Source organism: Salminus brasiliensis, chromosome 13 (assembly GCF_030463535.1).
Source record: "Salminus brasiliensis chromosome 13, fSalBra1.hap2, whole genome shotgun sequence".
Classification (NCBI taxonomy): Eukaryota; Metazoa; Chordata; class Actinopteri; order Characiformes; family Bryconidae; genus Salminus; species Salminus brasiliensis.
The window spans coordinates 14,989,960-15,013,579 of record NC_132890.1 but is presented as its reverse complement, the minus strand read 5'-3'; positions in this window follow the sequence as shown (position 1 = coordinate 15,013,579).

Here is a 23,620-nt window from a genome sequence, read left to right as displayed (position 1 = left end):
AAATAAACAGGGGTCACACTTTCTGGCAGTGTCACATGGCAGAATGTATTTCTATAAAAAACAGTGCAGTCACATAATCTGATAATGGCCAACTGTGACTGCACACAATACATAATCTGCATAAAATGCCCTTGCACACAAGTAGAAATCTCAGAAACCATTTACTGAGGTCAAAGAATTAGACTGTCACAGATTATGGTCCAACAGCTCCTTGGCTTTTTTTTTCTGTAGTGTTTTTTTTTATAATCTTCATATTGAGCACAGTGGTTAGTTTGCAGATGGTAAAATATGAATGTCAAGCTGTCTTCAATTGCAACCAATTTTTGAACCACCTCCAAGCTAATGATGATGATCCATGTCTAGCGACTAGCGAATATGTTAACACCTGGGTGTGGTTTTGAGGGGTTTCTGCGAAGTGAGTGACCTACTCGATAATGTCTGCTTACAGATTGTTATAACAACAATTAAGATATTATTGTAGATTATGCTCCTTGCTTTAGGATCCTCCCTTGCTTTAGGATCCTCCCAGCAGGCCATCAGCAACTTCAAGGACAAGAAGCTAATACCAAGCCAGGGAAGGACCTTGTTGGCAGTATTCGATGAACTTTTTCAAGGTTTGCTTTGAATATTGTTGAATAATGTTACATTTGCAGATCACTGCATGATACACCTGGCACCTTCATTCGGTATATTAAGTTGTTGCATGGTTCATGTGCAGGAAAAAAAAATTGGTCTGATGTGCTTATGATGGTTGTTCTCTGCAGGTTCAAAGTTTTGCAGTCTTTAGAAAACACCTGAAAATTGTTCATGCAAGATATACGTTTGAAGCCACATCTACCAGTAGTGTCTCAGTGAAACTAAAATCTAGGGGTTTCAAGCACTTGTATTTCTCCTTGTAAAGAACAGGTGTTGCTCTTTTAATATCGAATACACTGTTATTTGAACATCAGATATTTCTGATTAAGATGGGAGATATGTGATATCACAGGGAAAATATAAGGATTAGTAATAACACTATATATATATATATATATATATATATATATATATATATATATATATATATATATATATATATATATGCCCCTCTGGAAGTGAACTGAATTTCTATAAAAGATGGTTTGGTATGATGACTAGCTCACAGAGTACACTGATTTGTGGTGGGGGCTGGAATGTTTGTTTAAACCCAAATTGATTCTTCTAGAGTGACAACAAAGTATGTTATTAAAATAATAACAATAAATAAATAAATAAATTGGATGATGAAAGAATTGGAATCAACAGACATCTGGAGGGAGATGTACCCATCCGGTAAGGACTATACACATTAATCTTCTCCAAATTTGCCCTACTCAACAATAGACTTTTCTTATTTTTTGCAGAGCTTGAGATAAGGTGGGGGCAGTGATACTGGTACAAAAGATCTTTCCGATCATGCCCCAATCTTGAATCATGAAATGAATTAAGATATATAGTTTAAAAACACAGGAGGCAGTTTTATACCTTAAACAAAGACATTATAAGGTAGGATGAAGACAGCAAAACTCAGCTTATAAACATACAAGAAACACGGAAACATCAAGCGGATAATATTATTGATAAAATTAGAAATCCAAAAGACTAGAAGAGCTAGAATCTAAAACGCAGAAAATTAAAGCAAGTTTTGAAATATTTTATAAGAATTTATGCTCCTAATCACTAGCATCAAATGATCTACAGATTGATTCCTAGACTTAGAATTGCCCAGAGTAACAGATTAACAAAATGAAAGACCAATACAGAAGGTCACTGCTGAGGAGTTGTACGTAGCCGTTTCTAGATTAAAACCAGAAAAATCTCCAGGACTGGACGGATATACCTCTCAGTGAGAGTTTGTTTGCCTAACAACTGTTAATGCCAAATTAATATAATGTGTGAAATTATGGGTCCAAAATACAGTTTACAGTATGTAGTTGGAACATCACAAAATCTTGTCACTTACAGTGGAGGAAATAAGTATTTGATCCCCCACTGATTTTGAAAGTTTGTACTCTGACAAATAATTAAACAGTCTATGATTTTTATGATAGCTTCATTTTAACAGTAAAAGATGGAATATCAAAAAGAAAATCTAGAAAATGAAATAATATTTAAATAAAAAATAATTAGCATTTCATTGAGGGAACTAAGTATTTGATCCCCTAAAAACCATGACTAATGTTGGCTCCCACAGACCACTGACACATCCTAATCTCAGTGAAGTCATTGCCTGCATGAGAGACACCTGTCCCAAATTGTCACCTGTGTAAAAGGCCACCTGCCAAAAGACTCAGTGACACTCCAACATCTCCATCATGGGCAAGACTAAAGAGCTGTCTAAAGATGTCCGGGACAAAACTGTTGACCTACACAAGGCTGGAATGGGCTACAAAGCCATAAGAAGCTGGATGAGAAGGTGACAACTGTGGTGCAATTATTCGGAAGTGGAAGAAGTACAACATTAATTTCAGTCGACCTAGACCTGGAGCTCCATGCAAGATATCACCTCGTGGAGTCTCATTGATCATGAGAAAGGTTCAAAATCAGCCAAGAACTACACAGGAGGAGCTGGCTAATGATCTCAAGGCAGCTGGGACCACAGTCTCCAAAAAAAACATTGGTAATACACTGAGACGTAATGGTTTAAAATCCTGCAGTGCACGCAAGGTTCCTCTGCTCAAGAAGGCTCATGTCCAGGCCCGCCTAAAGTTCACCATTGAACATATTAATGACTCTGAGAGAGACTGGGAGAAGGTGCTGTGGTCAGATGAGACCAAAATTGAGCTATTTGGCCTCAACTCAACGTGTTTGGAGGAAGAAAAATATAGAACATGACCCTAAGAACACCATTCCCACCGTCAAGCATGGTGGTGGAAGTATTATGTTTTGGGGGTGTTTTTCTTTTAAGGGCACAGTTTAACTTCACCGCATCGACGGGAAGATGAACCGGGCCATGTATCGTAAAATCCTGGGTGACAACCTCCTTGCCTCTGCAAGGGCACTGAAAATGGGTCGTGGATGGGTCTTCCAGCACGACAACGACCCAAAACATACAGCCAAGGAAACAAAGGAGTGGCTCCATAAGAAGCATATCAAGGTCATGGAATGGTCTAGCCAGTCTCCTGACCTCAATCCCATAGAAAATCTATGGAGAGAGCAGAAGCTTCACGTTTCCAAATGCACACCTAAAAACCTTAAGGATTTGGAGATGATCTGCAGAGAGGAGTGGGCCAAAATTACTCCTGAAGTGTGTGCAAACCTTATAAAACGCTACAAGAAACGTCTGACCAACAAGGGTTTTGTCACCAAGTATTAAATGATGATTTTCACTGAAGTATTTGAGCCCCTAGTAAAATAAGTTCATTTTTATTTCTCATTTCATGTAATTTTCTCAGTTTTTCTTTTGATATTCTGTGTGTCAATGTTAAAATAAAGCTGGCATAAAATTATGAGACATTTCATTTATTTTTTTTGTATTAAAACTTTTAAAGTCAGTGGGGGGTCAAATACTTATTTCCTCCACTGTATATGTTGTCAATAAATGTCAACATTTGCATCTAACAAAAGAGTGCAGACTCTGATGTAGAAATATTGAAATGCTCCTCTGCAGTCATATCTAGCATGATTTAAGCCACTGCAATGGCTGGCTTTGCTAAAAATAAAAGAGAATGAAACAAGAATTGCATGCTCGGCTCCTGAGTGCCAAGGGAGAAGATTTTGTTTAGTTGGCAGTCGAAACTTTCTTCAGTCCTGGCATTCTAGTGAAGGAGATGAGTTTCACAGTAGACCTACAAAGAGCTTCTGTCATCTACTGTCAGCTCTTCTCATCCTTCCTCAACCCCTGTGTTTGGGTATATGTTCTTTGTTTCTCTTTTTCTTTTGTCAAGTTGAGTTAGGTAAGACCCTCCATTCATTATTTAGTTTCATGCTTAGTTCCTTTTGGTTTGACACAATTTCAGGTTCAAACAAACTCTCCTAAATAAAAATAGGACACAGGACAAAGGCAGCTTATTAGGTCTCATCACCTGGTGTCTGGAACCCTCTCCTCACTTAGCCTTGGAGAGCCAATCTGCCTGCACCCTCCCATGAGCCTTTGTAAAGTCTAGGCAACAGCGACGAGCTAGAGCGTTTTTCTTTAGTTCCAGTGCATTTAAAACATACAGAGAGTGAATTCTAGATATTGATCAATTCTTCTCTTTGTCTTTCCCCCCTTTTCTCAGGACTGTCATGAACATTACATCCAGTTTTTCTTATTTATTATTTTGATATATGGTTCTTCTCATCCCACCTTACCTCAATGTCGACCTCCAAGTACTTCAAAGCTTAGTTTAGATTTTAGCCAAAATCATAGGTTAATATATGCTCTAAATTCAGTTCAAGAGAAGATTATAGAAAAAAAATAAACAAATACATGAGGGGTAAAGATAAATTTACCATAAAAGCGTATGTAAATTTGTGTTTAGTTAAGTTAGTCTTAATTAATGTGTAGTATTCACTCCCTTAGTGAATTAATTAGTATGAAGTAATTCGTAACTGTTATGCAACCAATTGTCAATTACCATACTGTGACATTCTCTGGCTTTTAGTCTGAGTAAGATGCCTGTTGTGAAAATCCTGTCAGAAACCTCTGTCAGCATTAGGGACCAGTTCAGGTTTAATATTTTTATGGCTATAAATGACCTGGCATACTACAAAGAGACCAACTCCAACCACTAGAACACAACGGCAGCAAATGTTTAACATATATAAGTAGAAAATAAGGGATTAAAGACTTCATACATTGCTTTCAGAATATAGAAGAGTATTTATGAAATCCAAGCCTAAACAGCCCTAGCTTCTCTAAAGCAGTTGGCATCACAATTTAGCCAGGAAGCGGAATACACTACATATTTCCCCCCTTTGAGACGAGACAGAGTCTCAAACAAATGAAGAAAGCAACACATGTTTACAACTGTGGGAAATTGCAACTCCTCCTGCACATGCTTCCTTTAACAGAACCATCAAACAATCTAGACAGAAAATTCTCTCACGGCCCCTCTGCCTAGGTGACCACCTACAGTACTCCAGATCAAATTATAATAGAGGAACAATTTGTATAGGGATATGACTTGAGCAAATACATCTGAAACCTCATAAATAAAATAAAAAAATGTCCAAATTGCTGCTGGTCGATCCATCGGACCTTCCAATGGACCTTCCCCTACCTAACACCAATTTCCTCTAAACATCAAGCAAAAACAAAAACAAACATCTGCAGTCCCAGTGTATTTACCCCATAACAGAGTTTCCAACCAATGAAAACAAAAAGTGTCGTGAGTTTAAAGAGTTTAAATGTTACTCATGCAGTAAAGAACCAAAAAACTCAAACTAGTGTCTTACTAAGATTACCACCACCCCACAAACATTCTCTATCAATGACAAGAAGGGAACTCGAGGGTCTATGTGTCCAGAGCACAGCAAGTGTGGAGAAATGTCACCGGAAATGACCCGGACTTAAATCAGATGGAACAGTCCATTTTACAAGCTAAAATACAGAGGGGGCTGCCCCAACCACTGAGAAATAAACTAGAAGTCGTAAGTCTTTGATGTTTGGCAAAGGATGTTTATATGGTAGAATGCTCAGTCTATTGCCAAGTGTTTGTGTAGAGAAGTCATGAGCAGGTGAGGACTTCTAGATTAGATATCCTCAGATAAAGTGAAAGAGCTGGTAGATTTAGTAAAAATGAGAAATTAAACAGCGTCTTGGTGTTAATGGTGTGTCAGCTCAAGTGAGCTGTGTGAAATACATATGACACCTTATGAGTGGGTTTGTTGCGTATAAGTAGAAATGGTCCAATTTCTGCCTTTTTGGACTGACTCAGGACTGACATTGACGATGATGAGGAAGTAGTGATAGGAGACGAACTGGTGAAGAAGTAACCATTTAGAATATCTATTCTTATTCTTATTTATTCTTATTATAGTTTTAACATTTATTTCTCTTATCATTTTGTTATTTAGTCAAGTCTTACTACAGAGTGGAATGATAAAAGGGGGGAAATGGATAAGATGATATTTACCTTATATTTCTTTTTTCCTTTTTTTTGTCATTCTTTTTTTTTCCCTTTCTTTGTCTTTGTTTTCTTTGTCTTATTTGTCTTTTTCTGTCTTCTTTGTCTTCTCTGTTTTCTTTTTCATCTTGGCATTTTATCTTTGTCTTGTTTTTATTTTCTTCTTTATCTGTTTCTTCTTTTTTTTATTTCTTTTTTCTTTGTCTTTCTTTTCTTGGAATTTGTCTTCTTTGTCTTCTTTTTCTTAGTTTTTTCTTTGTCTTTGTCTTTGTCTTTTTGTATTATATCTTTCTATTGTTTTTTATTTATATATAATACATCTTTGTCTGATTCTTCTTTATCTTTTCTTTCCGTCTTTTTTACTTTGTCTTCTTGGTCTTTGGCTTTTCTTTTTGTTTTCTTTGTCTTTTTTGTATTTTATTTTTGTCTTGTTTTTATTTGTCATTTTTTATCTTTGTCTTCTTTGTCTTCTTTTTATCCTTTGTGTTTTTCTTCTTTTTCTTTTTTTAATTTTTCTTGATCTTTGTCTTGTTTTTATTTGTCTTAATTTATTTTTGTCACTTCTTCTTTTTTTTATCTCCTTTGTCTTCTTTTTGGTCTTTTTCTTTGTCTTTTTCTTTTTTTCCTTTTTAAATGTTATTTTCTTGGTCTTCATCATCTTTCTCTTTTCTTTGTTTTCTTTATCTTTTTGTCTTTTCTTTTTTCCTTTTTGTGTCTTCTATTTATTTCTTCTGTTTTTTCCTTTATATGTCTGTCTTGGTCTTGTTTGTCTTTTTCTGTCTTCTTTGTGTTTTATTTGTCTTCTCTGTCTTCTTTTCCTTAGCATTTGTCTTCTTTGTCTTCATCATCTGTGTCTGTGTTTTTTTTTGTGTTTTTTGTTTTGCTTTTTATCTTTGTTTTTTTTTTCTTTCTTTTCTTAGTCTTCATATTTTCTTTTGTTTTTCTTTTATTCTTTTCTTGGTATTTGTCTTTTTTGTCTTCTTTATCTTTTTCTTCTATGTATTTTAAATTTGTTTTTATTTGTCTTCTGTTATCTTTGTTTTCTTTATCTTTTTCATCCTTGGTTTTTGTGTTTCTTTTTTGTTCTTGTCTCCTTTGTCTGTCTTCTTTTTGATCTTTCTTTGTCTTTTTCTTTTGTTTCCTTTTTAAATTTGATTTTCTTGGTCTTCATCCTCTTTGTCTTTTTGTTGTCTTCTTTATCTTTTTTATGTTTTTTGTGTTTCGTTTTGTTTTCGTGTTCTTTGTCTATTCTTTTTTCCTTTTGTCTTCTATGTATTTCTTCTGTTTTTTCCTTTCTTTGTCTTGGTCTTGTTTGTCTTTTCTTTGTCTTCTTTGTCTTCTTTTTTTTGCATTTGTCTTCTTTGTCTTCATCTTCTTTGTCTTTTTTGTCTTTGTCTTCTTTTTTGTTATCTTTATCTTTTTCTTCTTTATCTTTTTATTTTTTGTATTTTATCTTTGTCTTGTTTTTATTTGTCTTTTTTTATCTTTGTCTTCTTTGTTCTCTTCTTTTTGTTCTGTCTTTCTTTTTTCTTCTTTGTTTATATCTTTGTCTTTTTTTTTCTTTGTGTTTTCTTAGTCTTCATATTTTCTTTTGTTTTCCTTTAATTCTTTTCTTGGTATTTGTCTTTTTTGTCTTCTTTATCCTCTTTTTGTTTATAGTTGTCTTCTTTTATCTTTGTCGTCTTAGTCTTTTTTGTCTTTGTCTTTTTTCTTTCTTTCTTTCTTTTTCTCTTTTTTTCATTTCCTTTGATTTTTTGTCATCTTCCTTGTCTTTTCTTTGTCTTTTCATATTTTTCTTCTTTTTCTTCTTTGTCTTTTTGTCTTCTTTATCCTTTTCTTTTTTGTATTTTCTATTTGTCATTTTATTTGTCTTTTTTATCTTTTATCTTTATCTTTTTCTTTGTATTTCACGTCTTTGTCTTGTTTGTCTTTTTCTTCTTTGTATTTTTGTTGTCTTCTTTTTTTTCTTTTTTTGAGGTTTTGACTTTCTCTTTTCTTTTCTTTGTTTTTGTATTTGATTTCCTTTTTCTTTTTGCTTTTTTTCTTTGTCTTCTTGTTTGTCTTCATCTTTTTCTTGTCTTCTTTGTGTTTTTCTTTTTTTATCTTTGTCTTTATCTTTTTCTCCTTTGTCTTTTTCTTCTTTTTTTGTCTTTTTTGTCTTCTTTTTCTTGTTTTTTCTTTTTTCTTTTCATGGTCTTTTTCTTCTTTGTCTTGTTTCCTTTTATTCTTCTCTTTTCTTTTGTGGTCTTCATCTTTGTCTTTTCTTAGTTTTTTGTGTTCTTTATCTTTTTCTTCTTTGTATTTTGTATTTTTCATTTTATTTGTCTTTTTTTATCTTTTGTCTATCTTTTTCTTTGTCTTTTTCTTTTTTGTATTTTCTTTGCCTTTTTCTTTTCCTTTGTTTTTGTTCCTTTTCTTTTCTTGGTCTTTGTCTTCTTATTCTTTGTCCTCATTGTCTTTTTGTTGTTTTTTCCTCTTTTCTTTGTCTTCTTTTTTGTGTTTGTTTTTTTTTTCTTTTCTTTATTTTTTTTTCTTTTCTTTGTGTTCTTTGTGTTCTTTATTTTTTTATTCTTTGTCTGTCGTCTTTGTCTTCTTTGTCCTCTTCTTTTGGTTCTGTCTTTCTTTTTTCTTCCTTGTTTTTTTTTTTATCTTTGTCTTTTTCTTCTTTGTGTTTTCTTAGTCTTCATGTTTTCTTTTGTTTTTCTTTTTTTCTTTTCTTGGTATTTGTCTTTTTGTCTTCTTTTTACTCTTTGTGTTTATATTTTTCTTCTTTTAACTTTGTCTTTTTCGTCTTTGTCTTTCTTCTTTTTTTTCTTTTTCTCTTTTGTTTTCATTTCCTTAGATTTTTCGTCATCTTCCTTCTCTTTTCTTTGTCTTCTTTAATATTTTTCTTCTTTTTCTTCTTTGTCTTTTTGTCTTCTTTATCCTTTTCTTCTTTGTATTTTCACTTTGTCTTCTTTTATCTTTTGTCTTTATCTTTTTCTTTGTCGTTCTTCTTTGTCTTTTTCTTCTTTTTCGATGTTTTCTTTGTATTTCACTTCTTTGTCTTTTTCTTCTTTGTATTTTCGTTGTCTTCTTTTGTTTTTTTGTTTTTTTTTCTTTTTTTGGGTTTTGGCTTTGTCTCTGCTGTCTTTCCTTTTTTGCTCTTTTCTTTCTCTTCTTCTGTTCCTTTTAAAAAAATTGTATTATTTGTCTTTGTATTTGATTTCTTTGTCTTTTTTTTCTTGCTTTTTTTTCCTTTGTCTTCTTATTTGTCTTCATCATCTTTTTCTTGGCTTCTTTGTCTTTTTCTTTATCTTTGTCTTTATCTTGTTTTTATTTGTCTTTTTTATCTTTGTTTTTTGTTCTTTTTTTATCTTTGTCTTTTTTTCTTTGTGTTTTCTTAGTCTTTATATTGTCTTTTGTTTTTCTTTTATTCTTTTCTTAGTATTTATCTTTTTTGTCTTCTTTATCCTCTGTGTTTATAGATGTCTTCTTTTAGTCGTCTTGGTCTTTTTTGTCTTTGTCTTTCTTCTTTTTTTGTTTCTTTTTCTCTTTTTTTCATTTCCTTTGATTTTTAGTCATCTTCTTTGTCTTTTCTTTGTCTTCTTTAATATTTTTCTTCTTTTTCTTCTTAGTCTTTTTATCTTCTTTATCCTTTTCTTCTTTGTATTTCTATTTGTCATTTTATTTGGCTTCTTTTATCTTTATCTTTTTCTTTGATCTTCCTCTTTGTCTTTTTCTTCGTATTTCACGTCTTTGTCTTGTTTGTCTTTTTCTTATTTGTATTTTCGTTTTTGAGGTTTTGACTTTGTCTCTATTGTCTTTCCTTTTTTCCTCTTTTCTTTTTTCTTCTTCTTTTCCTTTGTTTTTCTTTTTTTCTTTTCTTTGTGTTTGTATTTGATTTATTTGTCTTTTTATTCTTGCTTTTTTTTCTTTGTCTTCATCTTCTTTTTCTTGTCATCTTTGTCTTTTTTGTGTTTATCTTTTCTTTCTCTTCTTTTCTTTAGTTTTTTTTCTTTTCTTTGTGTTCTTTGTCTACTTTAATTTGTTTTTATTCTTTGTCTGTCGTCTTTGTCCTCTTCTTTTTGTTCTGTCTTTATTTTTTCTTCTTTGTTTTTTTTTATTTTTGTCTTCTTCTTCTTTGTGTTTTCTTAGTCTTCATATTTTCTTTATTTTTTCTTTTTTTTTCTTTTCTTGGTATTTGTCTTTTTTGTCTTATTTTAACTTTGTCTTCTTGGTCTTTTACATCTTTGTCTTTCTTCTTTTTTTTCTCTTTTGTTTTCATTTCCTTATATTTTTCGTCATCTTCCTTGTCTTTTCCTTTTGTTCTTTTTCTTCTTTGTCTTTTTTTCTTATTTATCCTTTTCTTCTTTTATTTTCTATTTGTAATTTTATTTGTCTTTTTTATCTTTTGTCTTTATCTTTTTCTTTGTCCTTCTTCTTTGTCTTTTTCTTCTTTGTATTTTTCTTGTCTTCTTTTGTTTTTGTTTTTTCTTTTTGGGGGTTTTGACTTTGTCTCTATTGTCTTTCCTTTTTTCCCTCTTTTCTTTGTCGCCTTCTTTTTCTTTGGTTTTCTTTGTCTTTGTATTTTATTTCTTTGTCTTTTTATTCTTGCTTTTTTGTCTTTGTCTTCTTATTTGTCTTCATCTTCTTTTTCTTGTCTTCTTTGTCTTTTTTGTGTTTGTCTTTTCTTTCTCTTTTCTTTATTTTTTTCTTTTCTTTGTGTTCTTTGTCTACTTTAATTTTTTTTATTCTTTGTCTGTCGTCTTTGTCCTCTTCTTTTTGTTCTGTCTTTTTTTTCTTCTTTGTTTTTTTTATTTTTGTCTTCTTCTTCTTTGTGTTTTCTTAGTCTTCATATTTTCTTTAAATTTTATTTTTTTCTTTTCTTGGTAGTTGTGCTTTTTGTCTTATTTTAACTTTGTCTTCTTGGTCCTTTTCATCTTTGTCTTTCTTCTTTTTTTTTCTCTTTTGTTTTCATTTTCTTTGATTTTTCGTCATCTTCCTTGTCTTTTCTTTTTCTTTTTTTTCTTCTTTGTCTTTTTGTCTTCTTTATCCTTTTCTTCTTTGTATTTTCTATTTGTCATTTTATTTGTCTTCTTTTATCTTTTTTCTTTATCTTTTTCTTTGTCCTTCTTTTTCTTTTTCTTCTTTGTATTATTTCTTCTTTTGTTTGTTTGTTTTTTTCTTTTTGGGGGTTTTGACTTTGTCTCTATTGTCTTACCTTTTTTCCCTCTTTTTTTGTCATCTTCTTTTCCTTTGGTTTTCTTTTTTTTTCCTTTTCTTTGTATTTGATTTTTTTGTTTTTTTATTCTTGCTTTTTTTCTTTGTCTTCTTATTTGTCTTCATCTTCCTTTTCTTGTCTTCTTTTTCTTTTTTATCTTTTTCTCCTTTGTCCTTTTCTTATTTTTCTTTTTTTCTTTTCATAGTCTTTGTCTTTGTCTCTTCGTTTCCTTTTATTCTTCTTTTTTCTTTTGTGGTCTTCATCTTTGTCTTTTATTTGGCTTTTTTGTCTTCTTTATCTTTTTCTTCTTTGTATTTTGTATTTTTATTTGTCTGTTTTATCTTTGTTTTTATCTCCTTTTGTTTGTCTTTTTCTTCTTTGTCTTCATTTTCTTTGTATTTCTCTTCTTAGTCTTTGTCTTGTTTGTCTTTTTCTTCTTTGTATTTTCTTTGTCTTCTTCTTTTCCTTTGTTTTTGTTCCTTTTCTTTTCTTTTTCTTTGTCCTCATTGTCTTTTCGTTGTTTTTTCCTCTTTTCTTTGTGTTCTTTGTCTTTCTAGTTTGTTTTTGTTTTCTTTCAATTTCTCTTCTTTGTGTTTGTCTTGTTTGTACTTTTCTTCTTTGTATTTTCTTTGTCTTCTTTTCCTTTATTTTTGTTCCTTTTCTTTTCTTGGTCTTTGTCCTTATTGTCTTTTCGTTGTTTTTTCCTCTTTTCTTTGTCGTCTTTTTTGTGTTTGTCTTATCTGTGTCTTCTTTTCTTTTGTTTTTTTTCCCTTTTCTTTGTGTTCTTTGTCTGTCATCTTTGTCTTTTTTTATTTTTCTAGTTTGTTTTTGTTTTCTTTGTATTTCTCTTCTTTGTGTTTGTCTTTTTCTTCTTTGTATTTTCTTTGTGTTTTTTGTCTTCTTTTCCTTTGTTTTTTTTTTCTTCTTTGTCTTTGTCTTTTTTATCTTTGTCCTTTTCTTCTTTTTATTCTGTCTTTTCTTTGTCTTTTTCTTTTTTCCCTTCTTTTTCTTTTTGTTGTCTTCTTCATTTCCTTTTATTCTTCTTTTTCTTGGTCTTCATTTTCTTCTTTTTCTTCTTTGTATTTTCTGTTTGTCATTTTTATTTGTCTTTTTTATCTTTTGTCTTTATCTTTTTCGTCTTTGTGTTAGTTTTCTTTGTATTCCTCTTCTTTGTCTTTGTCGTCTTTTATTCTTACTGTTCTTGTTCATCTTCTTCTTTGTTTTCGTCTTCTATTTCTTCTCGTCTTATTTGTCTTCTTCTTTGTCCTTTATCTTTGTCTTCTTTCTTTTATTTCTAAAAGAAATAAAGGACAATGTCTACAGCAGCATTCATCTTAAGTCAGCCCAACCCCTTCAGTTTGCAGAAGTTTATCTCCGCCTATTCTGTCTATAGTATTTTAGTCCCACCCATGTTATTAGGATCAGACAATCAGATTAGAGCTCATTTATTTAGCAAGTTTAGTAAGTGTAAAGGATGAAGAAAGGTTGGTGTAGAAAAGAATTCTGATGAATTCTGGTTTAGAAACACAGACTAAGTGGAGCTCAAAGGAAAGATCACATCATAAAAAAATATTTTTTGTTTTTTTAACAGGACCTCTCCTTTTTAAATGGGATCAACTGGATTAGGGTGAACTAATGTTAATGTCTGCTCTCTGTTCTGATTATCAATGACATTATTAGACTATTTCAGTGACAGACAGGCCTGATTCTGGATCCTAACAGGGTACGTTAGATTACCTAATAAAAACATCTAGTAGAAGAAATGAGAGGAGAGATGAGTGAGGGAGAGTTCAACTCCACTGGAAACTGGTTTGGACTCACAGAGCTGACGCCTCCATTGAGTTTTGCTACTACGTTCTTCAGTGTTCTCCCACTCTAACATACTGGTTCCAACAGCGACTGGAAGTTCCTCTGAACGGAGAACTGTTTAAGGTCCTGTAGGAGGTCAGCAGGAGGACACCTACTGACCCTGACCTGCTAGAGAGAATGGCACCCTGCACTCAGCCTCGCTGTGACGTCACGGATGATGTCATAAAGGAGGGTTCAGACCCAGGTCCACTGATGCAGCGGCACTTGGATCAGTGCCAGGAGTTCACTGCTGACTGGACTTTCCCTTACCAGCAGCTCTGCCTCTAAACCAGTACAGACCTCCCAGTAAGACCAGTGCAGGCTGGGGTCAACTGGTTTAGTGGAGCAGAAGAGCTGAGAGAATTATTTATTTATTTGTCTATTTAGTCTTAAAGGAATCGTAAAAGCTAAAATCTCACATTGAGAGTGTGTGTGTGCCTTTCTGCACTGTGATGCTTTACTCTGTGGGTTTAATAGCGCCCCCTACAGGAGCCAGAACTCTCCTCTCTAAAAAAAAAAAAAAAAAAGCTTAAAACGTCACAGAATCCTTTGTGGTTCCTGGTTACAGAGTGAAGACCAGAGTGAGGAGTAAGAGAAGATCAAACCCATCAGATCTTTATTATAGAGAATCTGCTGTTCAGGACATTCAGATTAAGCAGTGATTCAGAGAGCTGGACAGGTCAGACAGGGTCACTGCAGTGAAATTGTGCTTCACTGTAGAAAAACCTACCCACTCTGATTTCTTTGCAGTGGTGTTGAATGGAACCAGACATAGATCGCCATGACTACAAATCAGATATAGCCATTTTATTTCCTATCCAAACCCACCAGTGAAGCTACACGTGTCTTCTGAGTTTTATATGGAGAGAGGATGATGATGGGGAAAAAGTGTCTGATCTGAGAACAGTACAATTTTCTTTCAGGACTATTTTTTGCAGCACAACACCCTGCAGCATGTATCCCTCCACCATTTTAGTGAGATGTAATGTTAAGGATTTTACACACAGAGCTAGCTGAGTGTAACAGCGGCCCCTGTGGAAAATCTTCACCTGCCTTGCCTGCATGACGAGCTGTGAAAATGCCTCACTAATGGAGATTTGAACAGAAGTTGATTTTTGATTTAAGATTATATTTATGTAAGTAAGATTATATTTATCTAAGTAAGATTATCTGTATGTAAGTAAGATTATCTGTATGTAAGTACGATTATATTTATGTAAGTAAGATTATCTGTATGTAATCTTAATGGGTTACATCTAACTTGTACTTCAATGTTGTCTAAAGTTTGTTTAGAAATCACCTTAGTTTTGCTCATAATTTCATTGTTTTTAGCTTTACAGTGAAGTGATTGGCTAAAGTAAGTTAGCTGAGGCAGAAAGCATAAAGGTGGACAACATGTCAGTCTGGACAATTTATTTCTTTTTCATTTATTTTTTTGTGATAATTCTTACTTGTATCAGTGAAATATTGTTTAACCTATAAAATATTTGTCATATTTGTATAATTTTCTAATGTATTGCAAGAGATATTTGAAAGGTGGATTGACATGTTTTGTTTTTCTTTTTCTTCACATTTTATACAGTTGGTCAAGTAGAGTTAGGTGAGACCCTCCATTCATTATTTAGTGTTATGCTTAGTTCCTTTTGGTTTGACACAATTTCAGATTCAAACAAACTCTCCTAAATAAATAATAATAAAAAAAGGACAAAGGCAACTTATTAGGTCTCATCACCTGGTGTCTGGAACCCTCTCCTCACTAAGCTTTACATAAGGGGTAAAGATAAATTTATCATAAAAGCGTATGTAAATTTGTGTTTAGTGATTATATTGAATAAAAGGCAAAAATATTGTTAAAAAGGAAATGAATCATTAAAGATCAATTCAATTTAAATTTATTTATACAGCACAACAAATGTCACAAAGCAGCTTTACAGAGACCTGGAAAAAAAAAACTTGAGATGGGGAGCCCATCCTCCTCTGGTCGACATCAGATAGCACAATAACTGAATTAAGAGAATATGGAAATTTGCGGTCAAGCCATAAAAGATGAAGGTGAGTGAAATGTTAAAGTCCAGGCAGGTGTGCATGGTCATGCAGTGAGATGAGGATGAATCCATGCAAAACCCCAGAGCAGGACAGCGGGCAGCAGGGTAGTGGAGGAAAGAAAAGAAAAGAAAAGAGAGAAAACACGAGTTAGGAGAAGCGCGGCAACATTAGATGAGGGTGGAGAGGGTAGTTGGGGGAAGGGTAACAGTGGGACAAGATCACGGTGAGCAGAAAATACTAAAGGTTTCAAGCCAAATTAAAACATCTTAGAGAAAACAAGGACTGACTACACATTTATACTCAAAGGATTGGATACAATAAAATGTCCTTCTCTAAACACAAGCCTCCTTTAGCATGGGACTGTACAAATGACACAGTCAGAAATAATCAGGGTCATTACAGCAGAGACAGAATTGTGGCCAAAATACACTTGTAGCAATCAAACAAATTGTTCTCAGGCCACAGAGTCCTGGGTTCCTGAAAGGATGCCAAGGGTGCACAATGTTCTGGGCCATATTCCTCAGAAAGTGTTCAAAATAGCCCAGAGTTCATTTCTGTTCTGGGCACATCCCCAACCTAAAAGTCCATTTCTGTTCCAACTGAAAAAGCGTCCTGGATCAGATCTGATCAGATGGCGGGAAGCAAGCAACACAATCAGTCCAATGCCGTTGTTCAAATGATGCTGTGTCCAGACTTGTCTTTGCCCTTCAGAGCTAAAATTTTCAAAGTGTGGAGTGCCAGTGTCATCGCAGGCAGCAAAGGCGGCGCTAGGCTCACACCTTATACTGTCGTCAACGTAGGATGGAGTCAGGATGACAGTTTACCAGCCGTTGCCATTGACTCTTCAGATGGTCACATCTTCTGATCACACACATCTTAAAATCCAAACTATAACAACAAGTGCCACTCAGGTCATTTGAAGAGAACTACACAGAATACACTGATCAAGTACATAAGGAGTACATACAGTCAAGCCGGAGTCTGCACACTCCTTTCACCTTCTCCACATTTCATTTTGTTACACACTTATTCTACAATAGACAGTTCTACACAACTCCACATAATGACAAAGTCAAAGCAGGTTTTTACACATTTGTGGTAATTTATCACAAAATAAAGTCAAATCTCATATGTTCAAAAGTAGAAGAGGAAGAAACGCTGAGAGGAACCAAGACTCAAAAGGGGAACCGGTCCTCCCCTGGTCAACAGCGGATAGCACAACAAATGACAGAACAAGAATAAAAATCAACAAAAGAAACCGTGAATTTCAAGAGCTGCTGCAAAGGTGACATCAAGCCAAAAATGAGAGTGAGCAATGTGAAAGTGCATGCAGGTAAATAGTCATATGCACAGCTATGCAGTGAAGACAGAATGACTCAATATGAGAACCCAGAGCAGGACAGCATATCAGTGGGCAGCGAGAAAGAGAGGAAAACAAAAACAAAAACAATGGGATTAGGAGGATAGGGTGTTTTACATACAGGGATTTACAGTGGGATGAGTCTGACCCAGACGGTAGGCACCAGCACCCAACCTTTAATAGACTCATGTCAGCAGCGAGCGGCTCAGCACAAGGGGAGATAGGAGAAAGGAGAAAATGAAGAAAGGGCTTTAGGAGTAAGAGTAGACTGGTGTACGGCCTGTAAAAAAGCAGATTAGAAAGACAACAATAATGATCAGAACCTGTAATCAGAGCAGTACAGAACAGTGTTCGTATGGAAACATGCTACAGCAGCATGATTTAAACACTGTTTAAACACGGTGTCTGAGTCCCAAACAGCAACAGGAAGTTTATTCCACAGTTGGAGGCTTCAGAAGAGAAAGCTCTTCCCCCAGCTTTGCTTCTTCTGAAGTGGAAAACTGATCGTAGTCCAGCATCCTGCAAAACAAATGTACGTGACAAGACATGGGGTTTAAGAAGTTCTCCAAGATACTGTGGGACCAAACCATCAAGAGACTTAAGTCAGGAGGAGTATTTTATAGTAAATGTGGAATTGAACTGAAATCCAGTGCAGGGATGAGAGAATAAGAACAAAGTGGTCACATGTTCTAGCTCTAGTGAGCATTTTAGACGCAGCTTTCTGAACTTATTTAATGACTCTGAGCTTATTTAATGATTTGCATGATCTCCCTACCAGAGCGGTGTAACCCATGTTAAAATATGTCATGGCAAAACCTCAAGATATTGAACTATTAATACACTTAAATGAACAGAAATAGTCATTAATAAATAAATAATACTAACTAGTTCATATTAAAAGCCTGTACGATTAATAAAGGTGGTTAAAATATTAATTCAATAAAGCATTCATTCAATTAAACGCGCCATAGAGAAAGGTGCGCTGCCCCTTTAAGACGACTTGGCGGAAAAGAAAAAAAAAGACGAGCCGTGAGTGGAGAGCTCCGGAGCAGAGTTCGAGCAGAGGGGAGAAGTGTTAGCACAACCTGAAAATACAGCCTATTTTCTGAAAAAAATAGAGACTAAATCAGCTCTATATGTGGGTTTTTATCAGTTCCGGTACCCAAAGAGGATGACAATACATTCAAAACTGGGAATTAAGTTGGTTTTTGTAGTTCCTGTGTACAACTGAGTGCCTCATACACCGTAGCCTGTGTGGGTGCAGTGGACACTGGATGGCGAGCCAACCCCGGATCTTGTGCCTATTAACAGTTAAGAAGTGAACCCGATCCTCCTGTACGGTAGGACCTGGACTGCTGTTTTTTAGTTTGATTGGAACACTTTTGCGTTCCTAAAGGAAAAAAGGGAAAGGAGCTACATTAAGGAGCGACGTGGACCCTGTGTTGTTCACTATTTTTTTTTTCTTACCTGGAACATCCTGGAACATTCAGAACTGTTCTACAGCACGATCAAAATATTGAGCATTAAGTGTAAATTCATTTAATGGACTGACCCAAAAGCATTCTTTTCTCCCTGTTTTGTTATTTGGTTCTGGAAAAATATGTATGTGTTATGTTAATTGTGCATTGGTTAAGTGAAATACTGAACAGTAAGGGAGGTTATACAGTACTCTTTTAGTTCTAAAAGACAGACAAGGGTTGCATTTTGTTTTCTATTTTTTTTATTTCATTTTTATTCATTTTTGTATTTATAAGGGATTCCAAGTGGTTGATTTAGCAAAGAAGTTCCTGTGAAACCTAGGAGGAAAAAGAAAAATTCGTTAACTCTCACAATACTCAACCTACATAGGAGAGAAATATAATTGTAAATTTCCAACATAAAAAATACTTACCGTTTAACCGTCAAACCAAAAAGAATCCGCAGTCACACTAGAAGAATAAACCAGTATTGATTTAACCCTGTTGTAAACTGACTAATCTAAACGAACACAAATAAATTCATAGTGAATATAAGCTCAACCATTAACTGAACTTGAACTAATACGTCCTAAATAAAGCATAATAAATATAAACACAGTATAAAACTCAAAATACAACATTGTTGGTTTTCTGATTTTCTTTAATTTGATAACAGAAACATTTGTGCCAATTGTATATAAATGTCTGCATGTCAAATGTTTGTTTACTAAACACCAAAATAACCCTTTATACTTGTGTCTCTGGTTGTTTATTATTGCACCACTCCCAACGAGCCTAGAACTGGTCCACTAACATAACTCTTTGTGATAGCCTCGGCACACAAGTGTTACAGCGGCATTACATTAATTCAATCTTGAGGATAAAAATACTTGGGCCAGCTGACACTGACAACCTGTCTGGAATTGTGTGTGTGGTTGTCTGACACAGTTGCAGATGAACAGACAGCTACAGACTTACCCTTGGATAGAAGCCAGCCAGCCAGAGATTTGCACATGGACATGCAAACAGCCACACACAGTTGCAGATGGACAGCCAGCTAGCCACAGCTGTAGACAGACAAAGTTAGACAGACTAACAAACATCCAAAAAGCTGTAGAAAGAGACAGCCACACTGCCAGCCAGCTTTACCCATGGACAGACAGCCAGAAAATCTGAGTTCCACATGGATAGACAGCCAGCCACACACCGTTGTAGATGGATAGTCACAGTTTACATGTATAGACAGCCAGCCAGAGTAGCACACGGATGCACAGAAAACCAGAGTTGCACATGGGCATGCAGACAGCCACACAGCTGCAGACAAATATTCAAACTGTGATGAGAAGGAAGCTCATCCCCAGTTTAAACAAGTATCTAGGCTGGAAGATGATGTTAAATGTATTATTGTAAACAGGCTACATGTCCTTTTTGCTGCAGTGAGTGTGAGAGGGCAAAGGGGAGGCAAAAGGAGCCAGGATACCTTATCCTTGTTGGACGGATCCACCTTCTCTTTGTGTGTCATCATTAATAAATCATTTGTTGCACAAGACATGACCCGAAACATTCTAGTGCAACTTCGCAGCCCTTGGCAACTGGTCACACGTAAACAAAAATCTTCTTTGAGAACTAAAATCAGTCTGTTTCACATAGAGAACTGCCAGACAGAGTTGCAGGTGTATAGTCAAAGTCAGTCAGCCATTAAGTTGTAGACTGGTATCTAGTCAGCCAGAGTTGAAGATGGACAGAAAGTATATAGACAGCCACAGATGGATAGCCAGATTTGTACACTGACAAAAAGACAGCTACCCAGACAAACAACCAGCGTCGCACATGCACAGCCAGTGTTGCCCACAGAGAGACAGCCATCCAGTCAGCCACAGAGTTGTAGACAGATAGTCAGACAGAGTTTCACATGTATAGACAGCCAGCCAGCCACAGCTGTAGATGGACAAAGTTAGACAGGACTATAAAGCCACACACAGCTGCACATGGATACACAGCCAGACAGACAGACTGCCATATAGTTCCACATGGATAGACAGCCTGCCACACACAGTTGTAGGAGGATAGTAAGACACAGTTTCACATGTATAGACAGACAGCCATAGAGTTGCACATGGACGGTTGGATAGACATCAATCTAGAATTGCACATGGACAGCCAGCCAGCCAGCCAGCCAGCTAGCTAGCAAGAGAGTTGCACACGGGCATGAAGACAGCCAACCACAGTTGCAGACAGATAGTCAGGCTGTGATGAGTCAAGGTAGCTTTAAATAAGTTTAAGTAAGAATCTAGTGTGGAAGATATGTTAAAATGTATTATTGTAAACAGGTTACATGTAGTTCTACTCCTGCTGCAGCGAGTGTCAAGGGACGCAAAGGGAGCTGGGATACCTTATCCTTGTTGGACGGATCCACCTTCAGCCAGGGAGGCGGTCCTGAGAACCTGTATGACAAAAAAGAAAGTCAATACATGTATAAAAACTGAATGATCACTTACCTGTTATGTCTTGAGGAATGTGTATGGTAATAGCGCTGTGGGTGTTTGCATGTTTAAACATAATTGACGTCATCCCTCTAAGGACGTACTGGCTTATCCTGGGGCAGGGCTTAAAACCTGAATTCTCAGCAGGTGTATTTAGCGGCTGTTGACTCTCTCTAATGCAGGTCAGACTCTACCCGTGCAACTGTGTCTGGATTGTCACACACCGTTGCAGATGGTCTTGGATGGACAGCCAGACAGACAGCCAGTCAGAGTTGCACACGGAGACCACCAGCCAGAGTTGCCTATGAACAGTCAGTCAGTCACACAGTTGCCCACCAACAGTCAGCCAGTGTAAATAAGTATCTAGGGTGGAAGACACCTTAAATGTATTATTGTAAACAGGTTACCTGTACTTACCTTTTAATCCTGCTGTGGTGAGTGTCAGGGGGCTAAAGGGAGGCAAAGGGAGCCGGGCCAGGACCACTTGATGGCCGGATCCACCTTCGGTGAAGGAGGTGCTACTGGAGTCCTGAGAACCTGTAAGACAAAAAAAGAAAGTCAGAGTGGTCACTTACAGACGTAACCGACAGAAGTGTCTGACAGTGATGTGGATCTAAAACACACAGACAAACCCTTTTGCTGTATCTTGACTTTAGTAAAATTATGAAGACATTCATAACTTGCAGCTGTAGTTACACTCAATAATATACATTTGTATTGCTAATTAAGCTGGTTTAAAGCCCTATTTGGACCGGATTAGTTTTACCTGGCAAACATCGATTGCCTCGATTTTGTGTGTTCCTGTAGTGACCACAAATGATAGCTAAAACCTTCAATTTCTTTTTTTCAGTTTGTTTCACAATAGGTGTTTGTAGTCTCAGGGTTAACTTGAGGTTTCTTACGCTCCTTGACCAACAAATAAATAAATAAATAAACCCAGCTGGATATGTTGGATTATTGCAAAACATGACATGCAGTAAGGACGTATTAACATGCAAATATGTAAATGATTGACAGAGTGGCTGTTTGGCAGGCTTTTTTTGTCGACAAGTGTATAGAACATGCTTGGCTAACTGGGTGTAATAGCTTCCGCCACTTTATGTTCGGTTATGCTATATAATATATTGTATAATTTTACCTAGTGGAATTAAGAGTTAGTGTACAGTAGGGGTGTGCAATCTTGACAAAAACGCAGATCAATATTTTCTTGGATTCTGCAGACAATGATAATTAGACAATACTTTGCATCTTTGAAAATGTGTTTAGAAAAAGCTAGAACAACGCAATAAAGTAAACAAAAACTGCACGTGTTACTGACATTACAAACTTTTACAAAATCTTTTTTTTTACATTAAATTGATTTTACATGAATGTAATATATATTTTACACTGAAAATGACAATAACATGAAATAAATGTAAATGTTTTAAGTTTTATTATTTTACTTTGTGTATGTTTCAAACATCTAAATTCAAGATTCATTTCACCTAAACTGTAAATTACGTGACTACCAGAAAGTGTGACCCCTGTATACGTCTATAAGAAACAGAATGTCAACACTATTTCTATAAGAAAAAGTGCAGTCACATAATCTGATAATGCTGTAGAAGTTACGGTCAGTTGGTGTAACCAGTATCTGGTCTAAAATACTAATATTGTATTAATTCTCTGTCTGTACTGTTTCTCCAGACAACAGTGTACAGTATTGATGTAGGCACCACAAGAGAGATCTGAGGTCTTTGAATATTGTTGAATAATGTTACATTTGCAGATCACTGCATGATACACCTGGCACCTTTATTCGGTATATTAAGTTGTTGCATGGTTCAGATGCAGGAAAGAAATTTGGTCTGATGTGCTTATGATAGTTGTTCTCTGCAGTTCCAAAGTTTTGCAGTCTTTAGAAAACACCTGAAAATTGTTCATGCAAGATATACGTTTGAAGCCACATCTACCAGTAGTGTCTCAGTGAAACTAAAATCTAGGGGTTTCAAGCACTTGTATTTCTCCTTGTAAAGAACAGGTGTTGCTCATTTAATATCGAATACATCATTTTCATTATACAATACATTATTTGATCACATCAGATATTTACACTATTAAATATATATGCCCCTCCAGGAAGTGAACTGAATTTCTATAAAAGATGGTTTGGTATGATGACTAGCTCACAGGGTACACCGATTTGTGGTGGGGGCTGGAATGTTTGTTTAAACCCAAGTTGATTCTTCTAGAGTGACTGCACAACAAAGTCCAGTATGTTATCAAAAATAAAATAAATAAAAATTGGATGATGAAAGAACTGGAATCAACAGACATCTGGAGGGAGAAGTACCCACCCGGTAATGACTATACACATTACTCTTCTCCACATTCGACCTACTCAACAATAGACTTCTTATTTTTATCAGAGCTCGAGATAAGGTGGGGGGGCAGTGATACTGGTACAACAGATCTTTCCGATCATGCCCCAATCTTGAATCATGAAATGAATTGAGATATATAGTTTAAAAAACACAGGAGGCAGTTTTATACCTTAAACAAAGACATTATAAGCAGAGTTTTGCCATCGTCCTCCCACCTTGTAAACATACAGGAAACAGGGAAACATCAAGTGGATATTATTTATAAAATTAGAAATACAAACGACTAGAAGAGCTAGAATCTAAAACGCAGAAAGTTTTGAAATATTTTAAGAATTTATTTATACTCCCAATCACTAGCACCAAATGATCTACAGATTGGGCAATTCTAAGGAGTCTAGGAATTTATCAGAGCAACAAATTAACAAAATGAAAGACTAATACAGAAGGTCACTGCTGAGGAGTTGTCCGTAACCGTTTCTAGATTAAAACCAAGGAAATCTCCAGGACTGGATGGATATACCCCTCAGTGAGAGTTTGTTTGCCCAATAACTGTTAATGCCAAATTAATATAATGTGTGAAATTATGGGTCCAAAATATAGTTTATAGTATGTAGTTGGAACATCACAAAATCTAAAATCTTGTATTTTATATGGGGCTACCAGAGCCCCCACCATTGAAGGTCATGAATTATGAGCATTTGGATTCAGGCATGTTGATCGAGGTTTTAAGGTAAATGCCTGAGAATACATTTTAAAATCTAGAAATGCAAGAACACCATCTGACTTACT